Source organism: Magnolia sinica, chromosome 15 (assembly GCF_029962835.1).
Source record: "Magnolia sinica isolate HGM2019 chromosome 15, MsV1, whole genome shotgun sequence".
In the NCBI taxonomy this organism is placed as follows: Eukaryota; Viridiplantae; Streptophyta; class Magnoliopsida; order Magnoliales; family Magnoliaceae; genus Magnolia; species Magnolia sinica.
In genome coordinates, this window is record NC_080587.1 from 44,651,284 (window position 1) to 44,657,947 (window position 6,664).

The 6,664-nt window shown below is 38.3% G+C and overlaps 1 pseudogene; it reads right to left on the minus strand.

Moving 5' to 3' along the window:
- Positions 1–5,762: 5,762 nt before the first annotated feature.
- Positions 5,763–5,860, minus strand: LOC131228371 (small nucleolar RNA R71; annotated as a pseudogene).
- Positions 5,861–6,664: the final 804 nt, after the last annotated feature.

Below are 6,664 nucleotides of genomic sequence, written 5' to 3' on the forward strand. Positions count from 1 at the left end.
CTAGAGAATAGGCGTAAGGTTAGGATAGTTAAATGTGTATCATACACATGTATATACTAAGTTGGATTTCATGGTAAGACTCGAGCACTTTCAATACTCGGGTATTGAAAAGTTCAGGGTGTTACAATCTACTCCCCTTAAACAAAATTTCATCCCCAAAATTTAATTTCTTCTATCATTTTCACCAAATCATTACGCTTAAGTTTTCAATGTATTCCTCACAAGGAGGATATATATGTCTAGGTGCTCGTATAATTGGCTGCATGAAATCAGGATGTTACAGGCTTTCATCCTGCTCGGCCATTTCAAGATCTTCTTGTCGATCACTTACATGAGGACTTGCTTAGGAGTGGCATTCAGGGGAGTATAGGAATGAAATCTACTTTCTTATTACTTGTTTGGGCGCTAGTCTATGTCTGAGGTGTTTTATCTCCTCTTCTTATTATTAACTAAGGGAGGTTGTTCTTCTTCGTGTTTTTGGTCTTTGGTCGAGCTCCCCATGCTCCGAGTGGCCTTTCATGAGCTAAAGAGTTCTTTCGAATTGGAGTACTTTTGTGCTCTGCTGAGTATATCAGTCAACGTGGTTGGAGGATTCTTGTCGATTGAGAAGAGAAATCGGCCCTCCTTGAGGCCAGATATCATAGCGGTCAAAGCTATTTGCTTGGAGTATCCTTCCACCTGTACTACTTCTGCATTGAAGTGCATGATATAATCTTTCAACAGCTCATCATCTTTTTAGGTAATGGTGAGGAGATGAGTTGCTGGTTTTCTTCTATCTTTCCTACCAATGAACTGGGTGATAACGACTTTACTGAGCTGTGTGAAAGTACTGATGGATCTTAGCTTTAGCTACTTGTACCACTTCTGCGCTACTCTTAATAAAGTCAGGGAGAAAGCCTGGCACATCACCGAGCTAGTCATGTCGTGTAGCTCCATCCATGCTCTGAACGACTCCACATGTTTGGCTGGATCACCAGTCCCAGAATAAGTAGTGATTTACGACATCTGGAATCTTGGTAGTAATAGAGATGCCATTATATCATTGATGAATGGTGGCTCTTCTTTTTCTAACATTGCTTCTATTTAGGTCAGGACCGAAGTTCGGTACACTTACTGAATATCGCCGATTTGGTCTCGTATCTCCCTGAGCTCGGCCTCCCAAGGGACCTCGTTCTTGGCCACTACCTCAGGAGCTTTCCCCCACCTTTTGTTCTCTAACGTGTGGCATAGGTCAGTGTCGGAAAGCATGGTAGTCCTGTGGTGTGGTTAGGTGCTTGATTATGTTGTCCAGGCTATTGCCTAGCCCTGAATGAGTCATGAGGGACTTGCGGAGATCGTGATTGCTTGGTGGTTGTGGATGCTTTTGTTCCATGGTCAAGCGGTGGGTTCTACGTCTCTAGCACAGCATCTGAATAATGCAATCGATATTGCTGGCTAAAACCTTGACTAGGTTTTCCAAGGAGATATGTCATCCCCCCCCCCTCCCCCCCCGATTACGTGATTTATTTACATGCGCTACTAGGGTAGAATCAGCCTTGTACTGGGAGGACGAACTACCTTGGTCTGCGGATTAGTCTGCCGGTGCAAGAGCAATTATAGCAATGGCAGCCATAGCTCCCTTCCTTCCCTTGGCCATCACAGAACCTTTGTGAGATGGAGATGACTTTAACGTCATCCTCACAGAAGGTGCCAACTGTTGATGATGAAATCTCAACGTCCTCCTTTGATTGCATAATGACCTGTAAAAAGGAGATAGCAGTGGAGACCTTGGCTACTGCAGGGGACCCTCCAATGGTAAAGTCAGTGCAGGCCAACTAGGTCTAGTTGGACGTAAGGTTTACGATGTGTATTTTGTACGTACCTTTCACCGTACGCAAGGTTCTAATTATAGTTGCTGAGCACTAGTGGCATAGATGGAAATCTTCCTACTTTATAGGTGTATATTGTAGAGGGAATCTGTTGAGTATGAAATATTATATATTTCTCCCTATTTATACCTTAGTTTTATAAACATGATAGTGCTTAATTGATTTAATTGTGCATGTTTTCATGTGCGAGGTGATTTAGAGAGCTTAAGGTGAAATTGATGCCAAAAGGAAGATTTATGTTCAAAAGATTACTAAATGAAGATTTGAAAGTCATTAATGAAGAATTCACATGCCAAAGATCTAAGAAATCTAAGTGAGGAATGAGGAGAATCAAAGATTTAAAGTGAAGAAAAGGAATCCAGAAATTGTCCTGAAAACAAACATATTCCTGAAATTATCCTGAAAAAACATATTTTGAAACTCCGAGTATATTTTGGGAAACTGCGCAGAGTGCGTAAATTTGAGGTGGTTTAAACACCGAGTCTATTTTAGGAAATTACACAGAGTGCGTAAATTTGAGGCGGTTTAAACACCGAGCCTATTTTGGGAAACTGCACAGAGTGCGTAAATTTGAGGCTGTTTCTAAATTTTTCCAACTCAATCCGAAAGTTGGAGTTCCACAACTATAAATAGGACTCCCTACGATGATCCAAAGTAACTTTTAGGTTTCGAAAATGTCTCAAGGAGCATACACAAGGGTGGAGCAGCCGCCAAAGAGTTTTTCTTCTTCCCTATTTTATTTTTCATGCTTTGTTTAAGAGATTTCGTTTCAATTATCTCTATGGTTGGCTAAACCTCTTAGTTAGGGCTAAGAGGTGAAGTTTGTAGCTTGTTTGGATGTTTATTTTTCTTTGATTATTGTTCTTATTGAACTTCATTGATTTATAGTTTGATATTAAGGGAATATTTTCAGTTTTCTACGATTTATTGTGACTCAAATTACAATAAATGTTATGATAGCTTTGGATATCTTCTTTTCCTTTTTGAGATAGTGAGATTGGTAAATCCCATTGTTCACCATCATCTCCTGGGCATGGTAAGGTGATGAAATCCCTTCCAATTATCACAATTCTCTTCCATTGAGAATTAGGTCAATGAAAAGTTCAGATTTGATTTAATTATTTTATATTCCAATTGGATAGGATGAGACTCCAATTCCAATTGTGTTCCTTGAATCAAGTAAGGTAGCATCTTGATAGCTACAAGTGGATCCTTGACACCCTAATTCCCACCTTTAAATTCATAAGTTTTAATCAACATTATTCACTATTACTTTCAATTATTCAGATTTCAATTTAGATCTTTTTCTAGTTTTACTTCTAGTTAACTACATCGCGACCCTACACTTGGGGTTGTGAACAAGTTTTTGGCGCCGTTACAGGGGACTACGACTGCATTTTTTTTAGATTAATTAGTTTTGGAATTAGTTTAAGATTAGGATTAGTTCTCCTTTTATGTTTCTAGGTTGGAATTTTCTGAATTTACTTCTAGAACTAACTTTGTTTTTTGTTTTATATAACCCTAGCATAACAATCTTAATTGGGTAACTTCTCTCCTAATCTCTCTTATCTTTTCTAGATTTCTTATTGTTCACAACCCTAAGTGCAGGGTCATGATGTAGTAATAATCTCGGTGAGACCAAGGTCGAATCCACAAGGACTAATCCTGTATGTATTCTGAAAGTAACTAGAAACGGAATTAGAAGATGATGTAAATATAAATTGGGAATAAAAGGAAGTAATTTTAAAATGTTTAATTAAAAACTTAAGAATTCAAAAGTGGGCACTAAGGTTTCCAAGGATCCACTTGTAGCAATCAGGGTGATACTATGCTTGATTCAAGGACACAACTAGAATCTGAGTCCTACTTATCCAGTTGGAAGATATAGTAATTAGGATCAAATCTGAACTTCCATTGACCTAATTCTCAATGGATGAGAGTTATGAGAACTGGAAGTGATTCCATCACCTAGCCAAGATCAGTAGATAATGGCAAACAACGACATATACCAATTCCACAATCAAACATAGGAGAATTATGAAGATTAGAAGGGATTCCATCATCCAACCATGCCTAAGGGACGATGGTGAAAAATATGATTTCCTAATTTCATAATCTCAAAGCATGAAAAGGAAATACTCAAAGCTATTACAGATCTACTATAATTTGAGTCATAATAAATCATTAAAACTGGAAGTATTCCTTAAATATCAAACTAGAATCAAAGAGAATTCAACATAAACATGAATCAAAGCAATAAAAACATCCCATCACAATACAAGCTTCACCTTGTAGCCCTAGTCAAAAGGTTTAGCCAACCATAGTCATGATTGGAACTAAAACCCTAGAGGAAAACATGAAAAACTATGGAAGAAAAAAAGAAAAATGCTTGGCGACAGCTTTCCACCATTGTGCTTTGCTCCTCTAAACCCTAGATTAATACCCAGGGATGCCCTGGGGACTCCTATTTATAGTTGTCCAACACATCCTTTCACACCTCCTTGGAAAAATTCAGAAACTATCTCAAATTTACTCACTCCCCGTAATTCTACACAACTCTACATAAGTCGTTCGATGACATCGAACTGCCTTCGATGTCATCGAAGGTGCCCTTTATACATGCTTTTTCATGCTATTGTAACTTCATCCAAACTACGTAACCTTCTATGTCATTGAACCTTCCTTCGATGTCATCGAAGGTGTCTTCAATGTCATCGAGCATTGTTCAAGGAATTGATAGTGCGTCCAAAACAGTCCAGCAAGTTTTGTCAAAAATCCATATAAAATTCGATGTCATTGAACTAGCTTCAATGTCATCGAGCAAAGCTTCGAGTCATCGAACAAGTCCTCGGGTCATCAAAAAATGTCTTCAATTTGTCCATCGACCAACTTGATTGTCATTCATAAATTCGATGTCATCGACCCGTATTCGATGTCATCGAATGGTAGCTTCGATGTCATTGAACAGTGATCGATGACATAGTCAATATGAATTTTGCACTTGTTCTTTCAACTTCGTTCCATCTCCACTTGGTTTTCTTAAATCTTGAGACCTTAAAATCTTCAATCTTTGTCTCCTAAGATCCATTCTTTGCCTTGGTGATCTTCGAGAGGCAAATCCATGCTTTTAGCACCTTTTCCAATCTAAGCTCTTAAATTCACCTTGCAACACAAGCATGAGTAAAATAGGACATTAAGCAGTATCATGTTCATAAAATCAAGATATAAATGGGGGATAATATACAATATTTGACCCTCAACACTTATTTTCTTTATTTAGTTTTCTTTTTCTTAGGTTTAGTTTTGTTTAGTTGTTTAAGGGCTGTGAGTGTTTCATGCCTAAGTGGGTTCGTAACAACACTCGATGTCTCTTAAGTGAATGAGGATTAGTTGAAGGGTTGCCTATCCATCATTGGATTAGACACCACTTGAGATCCTCTGAGTCAATTAAAGTGGTGGCTGCAAATCAACCTCAACCTCCAGTTGAGGAAATCCAAGATAAAAATGAGGTGTACAATACACCCTTGCCTCGTACTCTACGAGATTATTTACAACCAGTGGGGGTGAGTACGCCTTCTTACATGGTCTTTCCACTTAATGCTGGAAACGTTGACATCAAACTCGGAGTGATACAACTCCTTCCCAAGTTTCATGGACTAGATTCTGAAAGTCCATACCTACACATCAAAGAGTTTGATGAAATAGTCACTACATTACACTTCCCAAACTTGCTTAAGGACACAGTGCGACTTAAATTATTTCCTTTTTCGTTGAAAGAGAAGGATAAGACGTGGATGCACTCCTTAAAGCCAAGATCCATCGGTACATGGACCGAGATGACTCGAATATTTCTCAAAAAAAATTTTCCGTTTCATAAAACTAACACTTTAAGGAAGGCAAATCATGAAATTTTCTTAGAAAGAGGAAGAGACCTTCTTTCAAAGATGGGAAAGGTTCAAAGATCTCACGAATTCTTGTCCACATCATCGCTACAAAATATGATGAACAATAAGTTTTTTTTATAACAGATTAACTTCACCAATGCGCCAGTTCATAGAGATGATGTGTAATGGTGAATTTATGAATAAAGAGGCCGATGATGCATGGGATTACCTTGATCATTTGGCAGAAAACATGTAATCATGGGACACCTCTCTAAGACTCACCACTTCTAAACCTACTCAATTAAAGGAAATGGGAGGAATTTATGTCTTTAAAGAGGAAGAGGATATGAGTGTAAGAGTGGCTAATCTCATGAGAAAAGTTAAGGCTATGGAACTTAAGAAGGTGGAGCCCGAAAAGGCTATAGAAGTTGTTTCTGGTATTTGTGCTTGTAACATACATGTAATTGAGAATTGTCCAACAATTCATGCTTTTCAAGAGATCTTGAACGAGCAATCAAATGTCGTAAACAACTACCAAAGACCTTTCAAAGGACCCACCTCAAATACATACAATTCCAGCTGGAAAAACCATCCAAATTTCAGTTGGAGGAATGGACAAACGGTTAACCCACATGATGCCCTTACTCAATTTTTAAATCAAAAGAGACCTCAAGGGGATACGATTCAAAAATTCATGCAAAACCAATAGCTACTCAACCAGAATACGGTATAAGCATTCCAGGATATCAAAGCAACAATGGGAATGTTTGCATCGTCCATTTAAAGGATTGAGTCACACTTAGCGAGTGGGGAGAAAGGGATGCTTCCAGCCCAATCTCTTCTCAATCTAAAACCACAATGTGGAATAAGTGACCCAAGCTCTTCAAATCAGATGAAATATGCTAAGTCTAT